This window comes from Pseudorasbora parva, chromosome 3 (assembly GCF_024679245.1).
Source record: "Pseudorasbora parva isolate DD20220531a chromosome 3, ASM2467924v1, whole genome shotgun sequence".
NCBI lineage: Eukaryota > Metazoa > Chordata > Actinopteri > Cypriniformes > Gobionidae > Pseudorasbora > Pseudorasbora parva.
The window spans coordinates 18,555,968-18,578,718 of NC_090174.1; the positions used below are offsets into that span (position 1 = coordinate 18,555,968).

At 37.2% G+C, this 22,751-nt stretch overlaps 1 protein-coding gene across 3 annotated transcripts in view; it reads left to right on the forward strand.

Moving 5' to 3' along the window:
- Window positions 1-22,751, forward strand: part of abr (ABR activator of RhoGEF and GTPase) — a 373,871-nt gene that overhangs the window by 163,444 nt on the left and 187,676 nt on the right. The gene's annotated exons all lie outside the window — the stretch shown is intronic.

Genomic DNA, 22,751 nt, shown 5'->3' on the forward strand with positions numbered 1-22,751 from the left:
CATCCATGTCTCCCTTCTTTCCTCACTCTCATCGTTCTCGAGGTACCATTTCAATGCACTTATTAAAATATGCCAATTTTTCATGGTTAACAGTCATGATTATATACCAAATTTGTTTGTGTGAGACCCAAAGCACAAGCTGTTCTCATGTATATTTAAATGTTGTGTTGACTGTTTACAGTCAGATGGGCTCTTTATCTCTGGGTGGAAGTCATGTGGGCAGACACTGTCTGCAGGGGTTTGTGGGTAATACTAGGCTGAGGAGATGCACTTGTTGTGGTTGTTTAGTGTGCTGTTCATTTGCTCCAGCTGTAAGGTTGAGTTACATAAAGGGCTTTCAGAGAATGTTAAATGGAGGAAAGACAGAATGGCAGAAATGCGCAGATCACACTAGAGAGAGAGAGGGGGGAGAGAGAGAGAGAGAGAGAGGGAGAGCTTGATTCATTCAATGAGGAGAATCCATTGAGCAGTTAAAGACTAATCATCTATAAACACCCCCACCCCATAATTTCACACTAAATCAAATTAGATTTGTGTGTGTTTGTGCTTGAGAGATGGTGTTTGTGGGTCTGCGTGATAATGTATATAATTGTCAATTCAGGGAAATGCAGCAATCTCCCCACAAGACGTTATTAGTTTCACTTCTCATCCTCCTCTATATACACCCTCACATGTTGTGTGTGGTTTTGGGGATGTCAGTATTGCCATGTCAGTGCTCATATGCTTCAGGACTGAGGGAGCAGGAAGCAAAAATAATGTTGTTTTACTAACCGTGGATGTTAATTAATTTGCTTGTTTGTTTGTTATAAGATTTCAAAAAAACAAAAAAACAAAACATAGAATAGGGTAAAACTGTTTATTGTAATTATACTAATAGATTATTACAATTATTGACACTTTTTTTCTTATTTTTTATCTTTATCACTTCATATAAATCATTTATTGCTACGGTAATTATTTATTTAGCACAATAATTTGCATTGTTAATTTTAATTTATTCTGTACTTTTTTTATTTTAAAAATTACAACAATAAAAATGAGAAAAATTGAAAAATTAGAACAAAAGAGCAAGAGAACATTAAGACATTTCAGCCCCTGATATGGATATTTTCAGTTCTATATTACCTCAAAATGGTAAAACATCATTCAGCTTTTGTTTACCTTATAAGTGAAGAGACCCTTAAAAACCCAAACCCAAATCAAAGCCCCCCTGTCTCTCTGTCAATAATGAGGTCTTTAACAAATTATCTTTTGTTAAAAACTCATTAACATAAAGTAATATGCCTCATTAACCACTTCTGTAACAATAACAGTGTTTCTGGGTTAGCTTTGACAGATACTGTTGTTTTTTATTGTTCCTTGAACCTTTTTTTGTTCAGTGCTGAATGTATGGCCTCGTAAAAAAAAGCAGCCATTTAATAATTTATGGGTATTATTAAACATTAAAAGGCTTTCTTGCTTAATAAAAGATGTACGTTTCAAATGGCGTGATCTTTCCATAGAGGATAATATCAATATTAGTAAGAGCACATTAACAGCAGTATATATTGTATTTAACCTTATATAACATGCCAATGGAGGATTCAATGGAGGTTCCGAAAACAAAAATAAATCATTATATTTATGTATCTCTTCATCAATTTGTTTATATTTGAATTTGAATTTGAATTAAAGTCTCTTAATGGATTTATGCTGGTTATTAAAGCCATATATTCAGTTAATCTCTATGAATCTCTTTTCCACCTTCTCACAGCTTTTTCTCCAGTTGCCTCGCTGATATCATCTCCTGCCTCCTCTACTGCTCTGTTGTCATGGTTTCCTCTTTTCAGAGTAGTTGAGAGGCAGTAAACTTACTCAGACATTGATGTGAAGTGTGTGTGTGTGTGTGTGTGTGTGTGTGTGTGTGTGTGTGTGTGTGTGTGTGTGTGTGTGTGTGTGTGTGTGTGTGTGTGTGTGTGTGTGTGTGTGTGTGTGTATGTGTGTGCGTGTGTTCAGATTCAGCAGCTGTGGTCAAACTCTCTTTGTTAGACTGAATCCGACTGTTAGAACATGCGTCTCTTGGGATTATTCTCCCTTACTGAGATGATCACGCCTCCTGTCACTTACTGTATATAAGTCCTGTTTTGTGTCAGATTCAACAAGCTCACATTCTCAATTTGAATTTGAAAATTGTATTTGTTTTTTATAATGTTGCATTGTGGTTGTTTAGGTGTTGCTTGGTTTTTGATGGTAGAAAAGAGCCTCCCTCCCCCCTTCCCTTAAAGGAATAGTCCACACAAAAATATAAATTCTAACGCATTTACTCACTCTTATGTCGTTCAAAAACCTGTGACTTACTTTCCTTTGTGGAACATAGAAGAATGTTGGTAAACTAAACAGTTACGTTTCCCATTGACTCTATTGTATGGACAAAAAATACAATGGAAGTCAGTGGGAACTAGGGATGCACCGATACCATTTTTCCAGAACCGATCCGATATTAAAAATGTTGAATATCGGTCGATACCGATACTAAACCGATCCGATACCAATGCAGTTTTGTCTATGTAGAATTTCTAAGCCTTAGTGTGTAGAATTGAATAAATTAGATTAGTGAATAATACAGCAGCAAAAGTTATAAAATCACGAGTGCACAATAATTGTATAAAATCTAAACATTTAGTTGGGAAAAAATAAAGGAAACCACAAAAGTGAATAACTGTAGCTGTAAATCTGGTAAAATATGTTACACAAAATATATTCATGAAAAACAAGTAAATATATTTATAGAAATAGGGCCTATATACTAAGAAATTGCATTTATTTTAAATGTATAATGCATATTTTTAATGAGGCAGCAACATATAGATAGAGCAGAACAAGATTAATAAGGCTTTCATAGCGCAACAGTAGCATAATACAGAGCAGCACAAAGCGCTTATGCGCATCCCGTGCGCAGGATGATGCGCTTGAAGCAACACGGAGTCACATGCTCACAGCCACAGTCATAGACGCTCACAGCGCGCCGCGCTCGTGCTCCGTCCGCATCGAGAAGTTTAAAACAAGATATAGACTCGTAGTATATCTATGCAGTATTCTTATAAGCCGTTTATTTTAACAGTTTAACATTTCAGTTACTGTGTGTGAAAAACAATATAATAAGTGTTGTGATCTAACTGACACCCGGTAGAAAGTAACACGGTTTACAGCAATAAATTTGCGTTAGAGCGTTATCTACAGATCAAGCATAATAACAGAAACAATAAATAATCTTGGAAAGTTTCATCGTGTTGAGTGTCGTAACCAAACGCGACAGTTAAAAGCTGAATGGAGAGTGACTGACAGCCGCAGTGGAGGGAAGCATTGACGTGAACTAATCTGTACTTGCATTAAACAATGGAATGGCTTCAGAACACTTATAATATAGGCTAGTGCACGAATCGTTGATGCTTTATAAGGTTTTTGTGCCTTTTGTGGGGCGCTGGGGCTTAACAATAACACAGAATATTATGCGCACCGTATCGAATTTGGATCAGACCTGTCTGTCCGATACCCGATCCGGCAAATAATGGCAGATCGGAGCCGATACCGATCCCGAGTATCGGATCGGTGCATCCCTAGTGGGGACCAAAACTGTGATTATCAAAATTAGAGGTCAACCATGAACTTTACCGATAGCAATAAATAGGTTGGACAGCACTTGCCAGTAACGGATTAATGAGTAATGTTATCTAGCTAATTTCAATTATCATATAGCGTCAATGTGGGCAGATCGGTAATATAAATAAAATTTAAGTTTCCCCAAATGAGCAAGCCAAAAGGCGACAGTGCCAAGGAACCAAAACTCCTTTAGGGCCAGAATGGAGAAGAAAAAAAAACCTTGGGCTCAGTCGGGGTGGCAGTTCTACTCTGGCCGATGAACAGTGTATTATTGGCAACATTACAGGTCAGAAGTCATATCAAATCAATAGATATTCATAAGACTATTTCGAAAGATTGGAGTTGTCATATCGGAGATGGGTTTAATGAGGATGTCATGTTGTTGCAGCATTTATGGGGGGAGTTTAATTGACACACTCTCCTCAGACATTTCAGGGATGTGTTGGTCATGTCCAGGTGCAGGTCCACCATCTGGTCTGGATATGGCCTGGGTCTGGCTGACTGCAGTACCTCGGGATAAACAGAGAGACTTACATTAGCATAGATGCCATTCTTCTTATGATGTAACGAGTGCATCAGGTGTTATAGGAAGTGTTCCCGGTTCTGGCTGACCTAGTTAATGCAGCCTAACAATCATTTAATCAAGCTTTTTTGGTGTTTTATGTGTTTTGGACAGTTGTTCTGAAATGTGTTAGTCTGGCCAAATTTCAATTTGTTGTTTTACTTCGTCTTTAACAAATTTGTTTCAGAGGCTCAAAAATATATTAAGCTCAGTTGCTCTCATGACTGTGCATTGGTATTAGGCAAGTTATAAGAGAAAAATAAGCCCCGTTTCCACCCAAATTACCCGGAACAATTTGTACCAGGAACTTTTTTACAGGAACTTTTCTCCCCCCAGACCTGCAACTGTCTGCATTTCCACCGCGATCTAAAGTTCCGTGAAGATTAGGCAAATTAGTCCGGTGATGTAGGACTTCACGCAACTGCTCCTCCAAGTCAGTGACGGACAATAATCATTTTTGCGCAACCGCAAAAATGAACAAAAAATGATGACATTTTTTGTACCGATTGAAAGATTTAGTGGACTGTTTACATGAGACGTTATCTAAACCGATCTGGTGTTTACATGTAATGACTTTCAATCGCAATCATTTTGTCACATGTAGTTTGTCTCCCGCATCAAAAATGTCAACGCTGTTTTCTCCACCAGCTGGAATGTGTTAACTGTAGCCATAGCAACTCTTAACGGCCACCAGGACTAATAGAGTATTATATAAGCTATTTATTTGTTGTAAAGTGTAATACTCATCTCAGGAAAAAAAAAAAAAATCTTCTGTCAGGCGCAGTTAAAGTAAAAACTGCCTGGGGCAATATACGCTGTGTCATTATTCCAACATTATCTTCATAACTTAACGTTACGAAATAAAAAGTTTACCCCTCAGAAAAATTAGCTTTCCTCTCTTGTTAACATGAGCGTGGCGCGCGCTGTCACGTCATGTAAGGACGCACACTTAAAAGTAATCGGTCAGGTCGTTTACATGGTCGTTTTTTTGACTGTAAAAAAATTAATAATGAGTATGGAAGAGATTCAAGCTGTGCTGCTTTTGCTGGTTATGTATAGGTTTACTAAAGAGGTAATTAACAACGACAGAAAAGAGCACTAATATGCAGATTCAGCAGCATATTCAGAAAGCTTGTAAAGCTAGATTTAAAATGTATATTATTATCAGCTATTACGGACATTGCACGTGAGATGGCTGAGACGAATGCGCGCCATCAGACAGAGAGCAAGACTGATATTTACTGAACGTAGACCGAACCTCGCAAAAGACTTGATTTTGCGAGGTTCTGACAAATTTACAAAAGACTTGAAAAATGCCAGTTGAAATAAAATGCTAAACCAATCAGCATGTTCATAGCCCAAGTCCCGCCCTCGAAAGTTCCTGAACTTTGAAAAAGTACTACCTCGCAGCAGGACCGTTTGGAGGGGGAAATATTTACCCGGAACTTCATTTAGACCCTGGTTCCTGCAGTCAAAACACACCGAGTACCACCCAAAGTTCCTGGTTCCTGGGTAAAGTTCCTGCGGTGGAAACGCGGCTATAGAGAGAAAGAGAGGGGACATACCTACTACTACAGGACGAACATCAGTACATTGACATCTATGGAAGTTTTCTTAGCAAACAAGCTAGTCAAGAGTACAAGTGCAGTACTAAAGCTGGATGTCAGGTGTTTGACGAGCACTAGAGTCTGTAATCCTCCAGACTGGAGAGGCTCTTGACAGAAATTTGAAACGTGTGCAGGGGTCAAGGGTCTAAAAAAAAAGTTTTTTAGGCTTCATGTGAAGCAGATTATAAAATATATATTTATAGATACGTACACTCACCTAAAGGTTTTTTAGGAACACCATACTAATACTGTGTTTGACCCCCTTTCACCTTCAGAACTGCCTTAATTCTATGTGGCATTGATTCAACAATGTGCTGAAAGTATTCTTTAGAAATGTTGGCCCATATTGATAGGATAGCATCTTGTAGTTCATGGAGATTTTTGGGATGCACATCCAGGGCGCGAAGCCAAAGATAATCTATTGGGTTACGATCTGGTGACGGTGGGGGGCATTTTAGTACAGTGAACTCATTGTCAGGCTCAAGAAACCAATTTGAAATGATTTGAGCTTTGTGACATGGTGCATTATCCTGCTGGAAGTAGCCATAAGAGGATGGGTACATGGTGGTCATAAAGGGATGGACATGGTCAGAACCAATGCTTAGGTAGGCCGTGGCATTTAAACGATGCCAATTGACACTAAGGGGCCTAAAGTGTGTCAAGAAAACATCCTCCATGCTATTACACCACCACTATCAGCCTGCACAGTGGTAACGAGACATGATGGATCCATGCTCTCATTCTGTTTACGCCAATTTCTGACTCTACCATCTGAATGTCTCAACAGAAATCGAGCCTCATCAGACCAGGCAACATTTTTCCAGTCTTCAACTGTCCAATTTTGGTGAGCTTGTGCAAATTGTAGCCTCTTTTTCCTATTTGTAGTGGAGATGAGTGGTACCCGGTGGGGTCTTCTGCTTTTGTAGCTTGAATCAGTCAGCCCATTCTTCTCTGACCTCCAAGGCATTTTTGCCCACAGGACTGCTACATTCTGGATGTTGTTCCCTTTTCACATCGTTCTTTGTAAACCCTAGAAATGGTTGTGCTTAAAAATTCCAGTAACTGAGCAGACTGGCCCGTCTGGCACCAACAACCATGCCACGCATAAAGGGGTACTTCAGCGCTGGGAAGATGAATCTGTATTTAAACAGGGTCATTAATGTAGTAGAAATGTGACTTTTTTTTTTTAATTCGCTGCTTTCTATACTCAGAAAAGGCCGAAAATTTATTTTTGGCTCATGGGGATGAAAGACAACAATTCCCAGAATGCTTCAAAATACTTAAATCACCTTTCTTTCCCATTCTGACATTCAGTTTGGAGTTCAGGAGATTGTCTTGACCAGGACCACAGCCCTAAATGCATTGAAGCAACTACCATGTTATTGGTTAATAATTGCATTAATGAGAAATTGAACAGGTGTTCCTAATAATCCTTTAGGGGAGTGTATATTAAATATAACAGTGTTAATTGTATTACAGTAGGCTATTAACTTTATTACATTAGTAACATTTCAAACACAAGAAAACTAAACTAGCGATTATATCGAATATAAAATGCTAAATATAACGTGTTTTATCATGTTACATCACTATATGAATGAAATCCCCATTATATCGCGTCAGGAAAAAATTCAAACACTTGATGGTGGTCTAAAGTGATATTTTGAGTGAAAGTATAATGTTAATCTTTTAAATTGTGTTATATAGCTTGATGCTAACTGAAGCTCTAATGCAAGTGTTGGACCAGGAGCTGTGTCTATTTTGTAACAATAATTCACATAATGTTCTTTTAGTTTTTCAGATAATACTTCAGATAATATGTGAACTACTGTAAATGGATTTAGTGTGCTGTTAATGGCCCATTTGGTCAGGCATTAAGACTATAGTGTCCTTATAATCATTATAGAATCAAAACAAAAGGATAATGAGGATTGTGTCTCATACACTCAAAGGTGAAAAACGATCATCAAGTGAGCACATTGTAGCATTAATTGAGCTGTTCTCCTCGCCAGACATTAGACAAAAGACTGCAAATGTACTGTAAAAAATATTGTTGGTTTAACTTAAAGAAGTAAGTAACCTGGTTGTCTTAATTTTGAGTTTATTGAAATTAAAAATTTGAGTTGATACAATGAAGGAAATTGGTTTAATAAATATAAACTTAAAATATTATTGTATCTTAACCACGTAAAAAAGCTCTTGTGTTAAATAAGTTAGCTGTAAACACTCCCAAGATGTAGTACAGGAGTACACAACAAAGACTTAAAGGCCCTGATATAATCTCACTATGAAGTTGTTTTTTTGTTGTTGTTGTTGTTGTTTTTGTAAAAAGGACGTCTTATCTTTTGTGTGAATTACAATAAACTTCATACAACTCACCTGTAAATGTTTGGCACTTCAACAGGCATTCTGAGAGATGAGATTGTCCTGACACTGGAGCACAAGCTCTTAAAGCTCCACCCTCTTCTTGAAAGGGGGCTGGAGGCAACAGGTCACTTGCATTTAAAGAGATACACACAAAGGCTGCATGTTTTGCTAACCCTTTAAAAGGTGGCACTTTTAACATGATGTAAAAAAATCTGTGTAAGATCATTCAGTAAAAAATGTAACAGCCTATTATATATAGGGTACAATTTGGTCTCTATTGTATTTGGATTGTGAACTGTGACACTTCTTACTGGATCTCACAGCACTGTTTAGTGGTCACGTGTTTGAGACAGTAAGAGAGGAACTGTGGTGTGTTTTCAGCTGAGTTGATTAATGTTCTGTGCGTTGTGCAGTGTAAAAGTTCAGCTCTGTTTAGTTCCACTTTTGGCGGGCTTGCAATTTAATGTTTCTCACATAACAGCTTTACAGTAATAAACATGAAAAAACTGTGTCAGTTTCACTTTTTAAATTAAAATTACAACTTCAGTTTCTGCTATAAATGTCTGACCTTGACGAACAGAAAAAAAAATAATGAACCGGAGAGATTCCCATGTCAAAGAAAGCAAGGCCTCGGATCGACACCTACCTGTTATGTATCACCACAGTCCAATGGTCGTTTGAAGGTGTTTAACAGACAGGGCGACAGAAGGCAGAAACTAACTTCATTTGGGAGGGAGGGAGGGAGGGAGGGAGGGAGGGAGGGAGGGAGGGAGGGAGGGAGGGAGGGAGGGAGGGAGAGAGAGAGAGAGAGAGAGAGAGAGAGAGAGAGAGAGAGAGAGAGAGAGAGAGAGAGAGAGAGAGAGAGAGAGAGAGAGAGAGAGAGAGAGAGAGAGAGAGAGAGAGAGAGACCCATTACAGCAATCTCAGAGCTGTTCAGAGGTTAGTTGAGACCGTTACTATTACATAATGTTGCACTGATTTGATAGTGGTGTAGTCTCAATGGGTTAGTGAGTGCAACAGATCCAGAACCTGTTTGGTTTCTGGAAAGACATAAATCCATGGAAATCTATGTTGATATCAGTCACCCTTAAAAAAACAAAAAACAGATTTAATTTATTATGGCTTTTATACTTAATAATATCCTTCTCATTAATTCATGGATATTTATTTTTCTAACACAAAATCAAAATTTATTGATACTTTGTATTGTTGCCACAATTAGGGCTGCACAATACTGAAGAAAATACAATATTCAATTAACATGTGGAATGAGATATGGAAAATGGTAATGGTTTAAGAGTGTAAAATCTTGAATTATATTAATTTTATCTAATTATAATTTTATAAATAATCTGTATCTATTATTTATCTAATATTTAAATTTGAGTATGCTTAAAGTGGAAAATTACATTTCTGTACACGATTTTTATAGTCATATCACCCTGTCCAATAACCCTGAACTTATTCATGTGAACACATGCACAATAACACATTAGTTCCAATATTATCTATCTCCTTCCAGTATTATTCAAAGCTGATAACAACAAATCCCTGCCAAGTCTATGCTATTTTAAATATACATCAGTGAAAATTATTAAATAAATAATTGGATTAAATAAAACTATTTTAAAAATATATATAAATAGAAGTTAAAACATTTTTGACAGAAAAGTGGCTGTTGATTGTTTGTGTAGTTCTGAGATTAATATGACATTTTAGGGATTATATTTATATGCATTATTAAATCTCTGAGGTCACTCAACCCTGACTCACACATTCTATCTTTTGGTTCTTTGTCCACCAAGGAGCTTGTGTGTGTTGTCAAAGCCGAAGACATGCCCTGCCCTTCCCGGCTGGTAACTAGGGACCTCTTAACTCTACCCTCAGATTTCTAACAAATCAGAGCTCAGCATTACAGACCACACACCACATGGCTCAGCCAATGGAACTAGTCTCCATTCTGTTTTTACTCCACCGGGGAGTCGAGGCATGATTAAGCATTCAGGCCAGTCAAGAGGAGAAAGGAGGGATGAAGGGGTGGGGAGGATCTGAGAGCAGCAATGTGGAGTGCTCTCAACGCAGGGGTCCTCATTTTGATGTTGACTGTTAACACCTTACACTGTGAAAGCATTTTAATTATTAATATATAGGTTTTATCAAATAATATAGGTCTTCTCAAATAAAGGGTCCATTTTGATAGAAAACCTGAAGAAAATGAATTCATTTATTTTGTTATTCATGCTTGACATTATGACTATTAGAAAGTACTGTTGTCATAATACTGGAATTTCAAATTCGATGTTATCTTGAAAAATATCAATTTGATAACATTTTCGATACCGTGAGGAAAACTGCCATGTAGACATTTTTATTATCTCCTCACAATTTTTGGGCAATTTTGTTGTAGTATTTACACACAGCACATCAAACTTCGAGTAATTGTATAACTTTGAGTAAATAAATCATGAGTAATAACATAAGAACAAATAAACCAATTACAAACATTAGCACAAAAAAAAAATACAATAAACAAAAAACAAACAAAAAAATTGTTTTTCACAGTTTTTCAGGTTGGTCTAATAGAAATTAAAGTAATCAAGTCTTCACTGTAAAAATTACATACAGATTAATGCAGCAAGTGTTTTTTTGTTGTATGTTTTTTGATTAAAATGACAGACAGCAGCAAGTAGTTAAGTGCTGTTTGCATAATGTTTCTGCATTTGGTTTTGTTGTGCATTTTTGCAGCATTATATTTTAAAATATATAAAATAATATTTTCCTAATTTGCTGGTATTTTTTTCTGTTTGTAGTTCTGTTTTTCTATTTCTGGTTGCGTTGTTCAGCGTGTTTCTGCATGGTTGTGTTGCATTGCAACCTAATTTACTGGTGTTTTTTTTAGGGAAGAGTTATCTTCCTGTGCTGTTTTAGCTGTCCAGTCCTATTCTATGCTGCACGGTTAATCAAGACCTGTCAACCAGAGCGTCCCTACCTATACCCGAGATCCAGTTTCCATTGATTACACTTTTAAATGACGTTGGAAAACACTGCACTATGGTCGTGACGCAATGGGATCACAGAAGTGCTTTATCCAAGCAACATGTCATGTCACTTTGTGAGGAATTTCTAAAGATCTATGCATCATTTTATGTTGTGTGTGTGCTTGTTTGAATCAAGACAACCTGCTCTAAATAAATGAGGGATTTACTATAGTTTACTAATGTTTGATGAAGTTGCAAAGTAGAATGTCGCACAAAAGCCTCATCTTTATACTCTTTACATACACGTGTTAGTGATGACTTCTTTACGGTGTTACACCATTACATTTCAATCCGTTTTAGCCTTGGTCTGCCCTCCTACATACTTCTGCTCATTTTTTTTTTCAGTGCATCATCTGGGTTTGCAGTATAGTCAGTTAGTATAGTTTTCTCAGATTTTAACTGGTCCAATCAGCGAACAGAGGGAGTGGCTGAGAATGATGACGTTGATGTCATGCGCTAGTTTGAGTTGTAGTTCTGTAATGGCAGCGGAGAAAGTCTGTGTGTTAACACTGCCAAATATCCAGAAGTTAAAGCTGGAGCAAGAACAGTCTTTGCTGAGTTTTATTTGTGGCCATCCTTGTTGGTGGTCATTTGTTGGTGGCCATTGGTGGCCCTCCTCCCAATGGGGTTTGGGAAAAGTTAGATTTTCCAGCTTGCTCCGTTAGTGGTGAAGGAGTTGGCTAAGGAAAACGCATGACATACATACGACCAAACGTTAGCCGTTATGACAGATCTAGAGAGGCTCTGGGCAGATCCAATAGTTTTAAACTTCAACAGTTTGCCTGCCTTCAAGGAAGTGAATGACCTGCCAAGAGCTGGGACCAAATTAACAAAGGCTACCATCAGTAACACACTATGCAGCCAGGGACTCCTGTCAGATGTGTCCCCCTGCTTTAGCCAGTACATTTCTGGGCCCGTCTGAAGTTTGCTAGAGAGCATTTGGATGATCCAGAAGAGGATTGGGATAATGTCATATGGTCAGATGAAACCAAAATAGAACTTTTTGGTAAAAATTTAATGTGTTTGGAGGAGAAAGAATGCTGAGTTCCACCATACCTACTGTGAAGCATGGGGGTGGAAACACGGCCAGGGCTGGGACGATATGTTTTTTTTTTCTTACCGCGGTTGAAAAGCAAGAAATTCCCACGGTTCAGCGGTAAACAACATCATAAACAACAAAGTCCAGATTGGATGTAAGAGATTAATGTCGCAGTATCGTCAGCTTTCATGATTTTAACTGGAGTGTTTGTGAAAGCATTTAAACTCACGCTAGACCCAAGTCAAGACTCACAATCAGTCACATTCTCTGCATAAATGTTAGTTTATTCCGGTTAATTTAATTTATTCATCATGCTGGTAAGATCATATACATTTTCTAATGCATAAAAAACATTAAAATAATTTGTAAATGTTTTAAGATTTTGTTTTAAGATTCCTTTATCTGTGTAGTCAGAATGATGTGTATTTTCCCCAATTGATGACATTAATAATCATTATTACAATATCAAGAGAATTACCTGACAATAATGACTCTGTAAAGAGGTAATTAATTTGATAATTTGAGTAACATTAAACAGTCTTTAAATAAACATTAATGCTATTTCAGATGCAGCGTTTGTTCAACATTTGCAGTGTAAAGATTGCTTTTGTTAATAACATTTTATTGATAACAGTCTATTTTTCTGATTGATTTAAGTAATTGGTTAAATTTAAAGGTGCACTATGTAGTATTTTTGCAGTAAAATATCCAAAAACAGCTAGGCTGGTGTTATATATTTTGTTCAGTTGAGTACCTACAATATCCCAAATGTTTCCAACTATTTGTCAATTGTGAGACAATTGCTATTTTAATTAAGGACCGGGACGTTTCAGCATTGCATTTGAGGGAGTCGCCTGTCAATTGCATCATATCTGCACTGCCCTTGGTTTCGGGTTTTACTTGGCAGGAGTGCTTCACTCGTAGCAGTGTAAACAAGTTAACGCACAGAGTAGCGGCATAACATCATTTTAAGCACACTTAAATGTATCTAATATGATAAACAGAGCTCCATTACCTCATAATCATAACCGGAAGAGCGGATCAGTGCAGGTGCCCGGCGAATGTGTCCCGTCCCGTCATAATAAAAGTCCCGGTATTTGCGAGGCGGGTATTTGTTTAACAATCGCTCTCAAGCAGCTGTGCTCAGGTCCACAACACTCGGTCCTGCTCTGCTTTACACTACAGTAACGTTAATAACCGCATGCATGAGCGTGATTTCTGCCCGAGTCCTATTTTCCAACGGCTGTGATGTGAAGACCACATGTCCCAAGATGCTACGCTCAAACTTTGCGTCATCAAACTACGCATTTGTTTTGAATAGGTGCCCTCCAGTGGACGGAAATTTACTTAGTGCACCTTTAAGTATTTGAAAAATGACAAAATGGGTAATCATTAAAAAATTCACTTATAAATGCTTCTGGAAATCAATTGCAAGGAGCTCCATAATGGAAAATGTAATTTCTGACCTTGCATAGGGGAATGTTGGACATTTTTAGTTTGTAATAGGTGTAAATTGCAGAAATTAAAAATAAAAATTGAACCAGGGATGACGATTTGATGATTTTCAATGATTGATTGGTTTTCCAATGAAATAAATGGATTTAATTTTTATCATTACATTATGGAAAATAATGAACTTTATCACAATTTGCTAATTTTTTGAGAAGGACCTGTATAGGCCTATATGCCTATCTCGTGTGCGCTTTTGTCTCAATACTGCTATTTTACAATGGCTATTTAATTTAACAGTGTCACTGCTCACACTACAGGTTCTTCCAGTACTCCCATTTACACTCAGCTGAGCCAGTTCATTGGCTGAATTCAAGTTTTAACCTGCTTTGAAACGAGTAATTTGAGGTAGAATCAGGGTTAGTGTTTTGCGTTGTTGCTTTTTTGTGTGTATTTTGTTAGATTGCCTTTGCAATATCTAATCTTTTTCTTTGCTTTGTTCTTTGCTTTGTTTGCTTTGCTGTGTGCTATTTTACATTTTTGTTGGGCTTTTGCCACTTTATATCCATTGTAAAGACAGGAAGTCATGGGGAAAGAGGTTTTAATAAAATGTGACATGACATGCTGAAGGCAAACAGATTTTCTTAACATGTTATTTTTCCCTGTTTTTCTGCTGAATGATATATTAACCACCTGGTTTGACACACATTAAACATTGAACAACACTTTGTCTGAACGGTACCTACTCTTTACTATTACTTCAGTTAGTTTTGTTTTAGGGTGAACTAACTAGAGTTTGCTCAGTTTTTGAAATAGTTTTTCTCAGGCTGATATCACAAGCTTCATATGTTAACTGACATTTTCCCCTTGATCGCCTGGTGTATTTTGTACTCATGTAATCAGGATAATTAAATCCCTCTAATTAAAAGCCTTCCAAACCCCAAGTTCCCCATGACATTGCATCACTTGGTGTAACTGACACTTGGAGCAGTGCCATTGCAGCAACAATGTTGGCATGACGATTTTAGATCTCATCACAATGTATAATGTTACGACCAGGGGCGTAGCCATCTTTTCAGAAGTGAGGGGGACAGAAATGTCATAATACCATTTTTTTTTTGGACCAATATAATTTATCGCATCTCTTGCTTTTAATTGGGCAAGATATCAAATACACTGCTGAACAATTACCAATAATTAATATCTATAATATTATTCTCCTATTTTTTATGCCAATTTTATGATTGGTTTATATACTAAAAACACTTCTGCATTAAGACTCCACAGATTTTATGCAATGTAAAAAAATATATATTCTGATGTAAACCATGCTGTTCTCTGTGTGAATATATAGTAAAGTGTAATTTATTCCTGTGATCAAAGCTGAATTTATCATCATTACTCCAGTCTTCAGTGTCACATGATCCTTCACTAATTATTCTCATATGAGGATCTGATGATCAACAAACATTTAGGATTATTATCATTTGTGCTGCTTAATTTTTGTGGAAACCATCTAAACATTTGTGGTAAAAATTAAAAAAGAGTGAAATTAATACTTTTATTGATCAGACATGCATTAAATTGATTACAAGTGATATTTTTAATATTACAAATTAGATAATAATTTATTTAATAAATGCTGTCCATTGAACTTTCTATTCATTAAAGAATCCTGAAAAATAACATGTAGGCTATCATGGTTTCCACAACATTTTTAAGCAGCACAACTGTTTTCAACACAGATAATAATCATAAATACTTCTTGATTATGAAATCCTCATATGAGAATAATTAGTGAAGGATCATGTGACACTGAAGACTGGGGTAATGATGATAAATACAGCTTTGATCACAGGAATAAATTACTATATATTCACATAGGAAAAAAGCTGTTTTAATTTGTAATAATGTTTCAAAATATTACTGTTTTAACTATTTTTCATTACATAAATGCAGCCTTGGTGAGCAGAAGATACTAAACATTAAAAGCTGCATTATTCATATGATTGTCAATAAATTCACTTTATTGTCAATAAATAGCCTACATTGAGATGACTTGAAAAACACACATAAAGCATATATTGTCGCAATCGTCTGATTGTCGTCGTCACGTTTCATCATCATAACGATTGTTTATCTTCAGCTGCAGCTCCAGCGTGACTGGATATTACTTCTACGAATCCACTTTTGGACTTTCTGTGAGAGCGCCCTCCTCATATTAAGATTCGAAAAAAATTACAGGTCATGCATAGATTATTTTTTGTGCCTGAATTTAAATCTTAATGTATTCACATTGGTTTCTATGTAAATACACTTGCCCGTGACCTCAAGAACCGCGCTATCAACCGAGATTAGAGAAGGCTGTTTTTAGTGTCCCTGTTAATTTGCCCGCCGCCGCGCAGGGTAACGCCGGTTCGAATCCCGCTCGGAGCGGGTCGACTAGGATCGGTGAGACGCAGTAAAAGTGCGGGGGACGAAAATACATTTTATTAAAAGTGAGGGGGACACGTCCCCCGCGTCCCCCGCGTAATCTACGCCCATGGTTACGACTGACCTTTTGTCTCTGGGCTGTTTAACACAGATTCATGGGGATGCCTGTACGTGACCTGGTCAGGTCTAGTTTGGCTGAATTAAATCTGAGTCATAGTAGACACTGTGAAATAAATTTAGGAAAACGATTTACAAAGATATTTTTGCTTTAAAGATGGTTTACAACACTGCTCCGGAATAGGGTTTTATAACCCTGGGCAAAAAGCGGCGTTTAAAGGGTTAGTTTCAAAAAGGAAAATTCTGCCATTAATTATTCATCCTCATGTTGTTCCAAACCCATAAGACACAAATTAAGACATTTTTGATGAAGTCCGAGAGCTCTCAGGCCTCTCCATAGACAGCTATGTTACAAAAAGAAAGTGGAGGCCAATTATTGTAACCCATTTTCGAAATGTGTCCTCTGCATTTAGCCCATCCAAGTTAGTGCACAAACATTAGGAGTAGTGAACACAGACTGCAAACCATGGACACACACACCCAAAACAAAGGGCACCGTAGTCATTTCCTGTTGGTATTAAGAATCAAACCCGCAACCTTCAGGGTTACCAATCTGACTCTCCAACCATTAGGCTATGAATGCCCCAGATACATTTAAATCAAACTCGATGTTGTAAAATATTGTTAAACCTTTAAAGGGGGGGTGAAATGCTGTTTCATGCATACTGATCTTTTTACACTGTTAAAGACTTGGAATCCCATACTAAACATAGACAAAGTTTCAAAAGTTAAGGTGGACGTTTGATGGGAGTATTTTTTTGTCAACAATACTACTTCCGGTTAGTCATAAGTTTCGGCACGTTTTTTGAGATCATGCGTCCCCTTTGACGTTAATGGGGGCGGAATTTCCTTGTATGGGCCTTACGGACAATTCTACCGGAAGCGCGTGAGAGAGAGGGAGGGAGAGAGCGAAAGTAACAGGCTACCCCCATCAAAGCGCTGGCTTGTAGGATGCTGGACAGGTGATGTGCACATAACAATGTCACCAAAAAAGTGCGTTTTTGGTTGCCAGACCAAGACAGTCCTGCACAGATTCGCCAAAACCCCCGCGTTAAGGCAACAGTGGATGTAATTTGCTTTTCCGGATCAGCAACTGAGTTGCGCGAATGTTTATATCTGTTCGCTGCATTTCGGTGCCGACTGTTTCATAAACAAGGCCCAGCTCGACGCCGGATTTTCCCAATCGCCTAATGCTGAATGATGGAGCAGTCCCAACGTTAGAAGGGTGAGTGAGACTGCTTCAAATGTCTGTGTTTTTTTTAGTCCGCTTACTGTCTACACAAACCACGCGTAAACACACAAACACACGTGCACAACTGCACTTCCCACATGTACACCTTCAAAGACAAAAATACGACGATATAATTCAAGTATAAATATGTAAATAACACAAGCCGCTAAGCATATTATATAGTTAGTGTATAACTTGTACCACATACAGACGTCCTGCTCTAGTCGTTTTTGCTGCTGCTCCTGTTCAACTGCAGCCTCTGGGTCTGATTCCGGATCATAGATGTATGGCTGTATCTGATTAAAAGCCATATTTTTATTTTGAATAAAGTTTTTTTCCCGCTGTTGACACAGCTTTACGACGCACTCGACTCAACATAGCAGCAGCGAGCACACGTCATTATTTAGCTCCGCTCACACGACACGCCCCCACCCGCTCGGCTTTTTTCGGAAAGACTCGGAACAGCGCATCTTTCTTATATAATTATTTAAAAAATAAAGACTTTTCGGAGATATGCAGGATGCAATGCTACTCTATAGATACTCAAGATTGACATGACACTGACTGAAACTGAGTGTTTCACCCCCCCTTTAATTTCTAAAAGCGGTGTTTAGAGAGATGTCGACCTCGGGTTAAGGGCAGTGCGTTCATCAGCTGTAAGAAAGTTATAGCTATAGTTATAGTTATCCTCCTTGATGTGAATGGCCTTTTACAGTATGTGTGGCATGACTTAAGAGTGTGGTGATCTGCAAAGGGAAATCTTTAGAATTAATTTGAGCAGATGTGTATTGTGAATCTTGTTTGTGTAATGACTTAAGTCATGTCATCTGAATGGAGGAATATGCCTAATTTAGACATATGGGGGATGCAAGTAACATTTGCCTTAGCGACAGTGTGAGGTGCATGCATGTAGAATTTACTAGGCAACACTTATCTTCTTGGGTTGCAGACCTGCTTCACTTCTCAGTTTTTCTGCTTCAATCCATTCAGAGTGTATTATATTGATAAAAGTAGTTTTTGAGTAGTCAGGGCCTGACATGTTAGGTTTGATCATATTCAGCATGTTTTTTTGCGTCTTACTTTGTTTACATGAATATGGATTTGTTAAATAAACTGCAGTAAAATATAAATGTCTAGGACCTGATTGACGGGACCCGGTTTCCAAAAATACTTAGCCAACTGCTTTATTACACAAGTGCTACTTGATCTTTGTAGTCTTTCTAATGCATCACTTAAGTTTCATATGAAAACAATACTTTTTTCCTGTATATTTCAGCAGGAAACAAAAAGATTACAGTAAACAATACTAATGCATTTCATTTAGCTTTTGCTTAAAAAAACAAAATCAATCAAACCCAAACAAGTTATATTAAAAGGGTCATGAACTGTAGTTTTTTGTTTTATAATGTCCAACTGAATAGGATTTAGAATCTATAAATTCAATATACAACACTGAGTTGGATTTAAATGTGTTTTGAATTTATACATTCTTTCGATATTGTTTCAAGCTACACTGTGTAAGTTTTTTAGTTTATTCTTAACTAAAAACACATACTACTTTGTGCTCATTAATGTATATTTACTTCTTTCAAGTAATAAAGTATTCTGGTAAGTTTATAATATGCCATTGAAAATACATACGGCTGAGGGGTTCGAATGCTGGTCGCCATGTTGCCCCTCTATCTTGAAAGTACATTAGCCAAAGAGGGACATACCCGTAAATTCAAGCTTTGCCTTTCGCATTTTAACACTCAATGGCACCGTGTCGAATGTGAAGAGGGGGATTGCCATGTTAATCTTGGACTAAATCGGTCACCGTAGGAGTTAAAACGAAATCAGAATTGAGAGGAACAGAAACTAATATACATGGGATGGTCATATACATTTTCACCGCTAGATGGGGGAAAATATCACACAGTGTAGCTTTAAAGATTTTAATTTTTCCTTGTAAAAATCTAGCCTGACAAGCCAGACCCACATCAAGATGTTTGGTCTGGAAACTCACCATAGACAGGGCTCAATCTGAGGGGCGGATAAACAGTTGTCTTTGAAACTCCCTCTGCACGCGATAGGATAGCCTACACCAAACCAGAGCAACGAAGGTGAAACAGAGCTTGTTGATAGATTAAACATTCACCATATCCGGTCAGCTAAACTCCGAACACATCTTCCCTTTTTAAGAATGACTTCAGTGCCGTTCTTTGTTCTTTTCTCAGAGAAAAGCTTAATTCCAAGTCTTCCAGAATCACAGTCAAAGCTGATTCGAAAGACCACCGCCGTTCGCCAGTCTCTGTGTTTACTAGAAGCACACATACGCAACTCGGCCAGGGTCATTATGGCCCTGTCCGCCAACTCTATACACGATGTGATTGACCCATCCAGAGTGAGGGGAATACAGCTCAGAAGGGTATTGAGAGTTCCTAGACGACACTTACGGGCAGATTAAATTTGCTGCCGCTCGGGTGCTTCTAGATTTCTAGCCTAGTAAAAAGGTGGCAATGTCATATGATTAATTAATTGCAGTATAAAAGGATTCTAAATGTGTGTTGTTTTCACACGATTAAGGTGTATTAGTTGCAACATATTGTTTTTATTTTTATTTTTTATAAACGTTATAGCCATGAATAAATAAAGGCTTTTTATTTTTTAGCACATTTTACATTTATTTTTAAATGCATAGTGTCTCTGCCTTATAATTTTTTTTGTCAAGTTAATTAATTTTTATTTTGTGCTATAACTAGTAGTAAAGACAGTGGAAGACATGATCAGTTCACAAGTGCTTCACACTGCAGCTTGAACTGTGGCAGCTATAGCAATGTCACACCACATTAAAGAGTGTCTAAATTACATTTTGTTGTTTGAATTTCGTTGAAAAATTTACAAAATTTGCACGCTCAAACAGATTCTTATCAGATGTAACAAGGCTCAAAGCTTATTGTGATTATTGGATGGGAGGCACACTGTAAATAATGTTTAGGGAAATTTTGTTTATGCATCAAATGATAGCAGTATGCTAAAAGATTAAATGCTCTTTGTTCATTCAAATGAAAATTGTTCAAAATGAGAAGTGCCGCATTGTTAATCCAGCCCTAGCATCTACACAGCTGACATGTTTACTTGTAGCTTATCCATGTTGTGTGCACAAAATAGACACTGACATAGTCAAAACGTAACGCTGATTAAATGTTTCAATCAATAATTTTGTCCCTAAAAACTCTTTCAGTCAAACTGAAAATGTCTATTAAGGGTCAGTGCACCCCAACATTTAAATTTTTAATTAATCTGTCAATAATTATTCACCCTCATGTCATTCCAAACCTGTAAGACCTTCATTCATATTCGTAAATGAACGCATAAGATATTTTTGTTGAAATCCAATAGCTTTCTGACCTTTATAGACAGCTATTTAATTAACACTTTCAAGGCCCAGAAAGGTATTAAAAATAAATTGTCAAAATAGCTGTCACAAAGGGTAAGAGGGCTCGCAGATTTCATCAAAAATATCTTAATTTGTGTTTATTTGCGAAGGTGAATGAAGGTCTTGTCGGTTGGGAACCACATGAGTGTGAGGAATTAATGACAGATTTTTTTGTTTTGGATGAACTATCCCTTCAAGTATATGAGCTGTCAAGTTTTTAGTCAATTCAATATCCTCAGGCTTAACATACAAGCAAAAAGAATACTGACAGAAAATAGTTTTCACCTCCAGTGCATTTGAGTGACACTACACTTCTTTACTCACATGGGGTTCAGCTGTTTAATGATGCCATCTGGAGAGCAGTAGAGATTCAAACAGCCTGTTGACCTTTCAGATCTTCTAAAATCTCTCGCATGAGGTTCAGCCTCCTTTGCTTATGTCCAAGCTTGCAGAACCCAGGCAGAGCTGACAAAGCATTAATAATTAAAAATTAAAAATGCATAACCTTTTTTTGTATAAATGGCTTTATTATTCTGGTAATACAAATCAACAGATCACATTCACATCTTCATAATTTGGGTTTGTTTCAAGTATGCTGTACACATCCTGAAAAGTGAATCCCCTGGTGGCTGTATTGGTAATTTAACCCACCCTCTCCATGTAATGGGAATCTAAAAAAAATCAAATTGCACTGTCATGATTGACAGCTGTGCTTAGCAATTAAGTATGCAGGAGAGTGAGCAGGATCTTGATGCCGTGGCTCTAACTGAGGATCACTACCGTGCATACTTTGCCTTGCCTCCAAATTATGTAATTAGCAATGACTGTGTCTAGTATATTTATTTTATTTTATTTTATTTTAAGTGGAAGGAAGTGAAGAAACGTTGTCCAGTCTATGGTTTGTTTAGTTCAGCCCAACTTTATTTTTAAGAACTTAAAAATAAAGGTGCCAGGAAGAACCAAAAATGGGTTTTCATGGTGATGTCAGAAGAACCACTAAAGAACTGTTTGCACTACAACAAACCTTTTGTGCAATGGAAAGATTCTTTGGATATTAAAGGTTCTTCATGGAACCATACACCCTGCCAAAGAACCATTTAAGAACCTTTATTTTTAAGAGTGTACTTCAGGACCATATTATAGTGTTAAGGAAATTATTAGAGGTTAATTATAGCAAATCATTTAAACTAGAATTATACACTTTCTAAAAAAACAAATAAAAAAACACTCCATGAGTGGTGCTTACTTGCACACAACTTAATGTCATGATTTTAGATGTTCTGGGTGGTGGCCAAGGCATTGCTATGTGGTTGGTTGCTAAGGGGTTCTGAGTGAATGAAAACATTAAGCCAGACTGAGCTGTAAGTTTTACAGCTATTATGCAACTCTGCTATTCAGAAACTTCATAAAAACCTTGTTTTCTTTAAACGACGGCATGTGGTGTAAAACATTTCTAATTTGTTTAGCATTTTTACCTTGATGGCATATATATATATATATTTTTTTTAGATATCGTCCAGCTCTAACCCCTACTCTCATTTTGTTCCTCTTTTCATAGAAGGCATGCATTGCTATTATGGTTTTTCATACTGTGGTTAAGCTTATGGGTTTGAACAAAGATTTTTGCCTGGGAGAAAGATCTAGTTTTTATCTTTATACTGTGGTCACTTCTCTTTTTCACATCATCCCTTCACATCATTCCCATCTTCTCCTCATTTTTTTCCTAATGACATCCCCAATGAGACACTGTGATCCTCTTGTACCCTCAGTAGCCCCTCACCAGATGAGACTCTTTTACATACACGCACAAACTACGTCTTGCCTCTTTTTCCACAGTGCTCAAAACAGAAA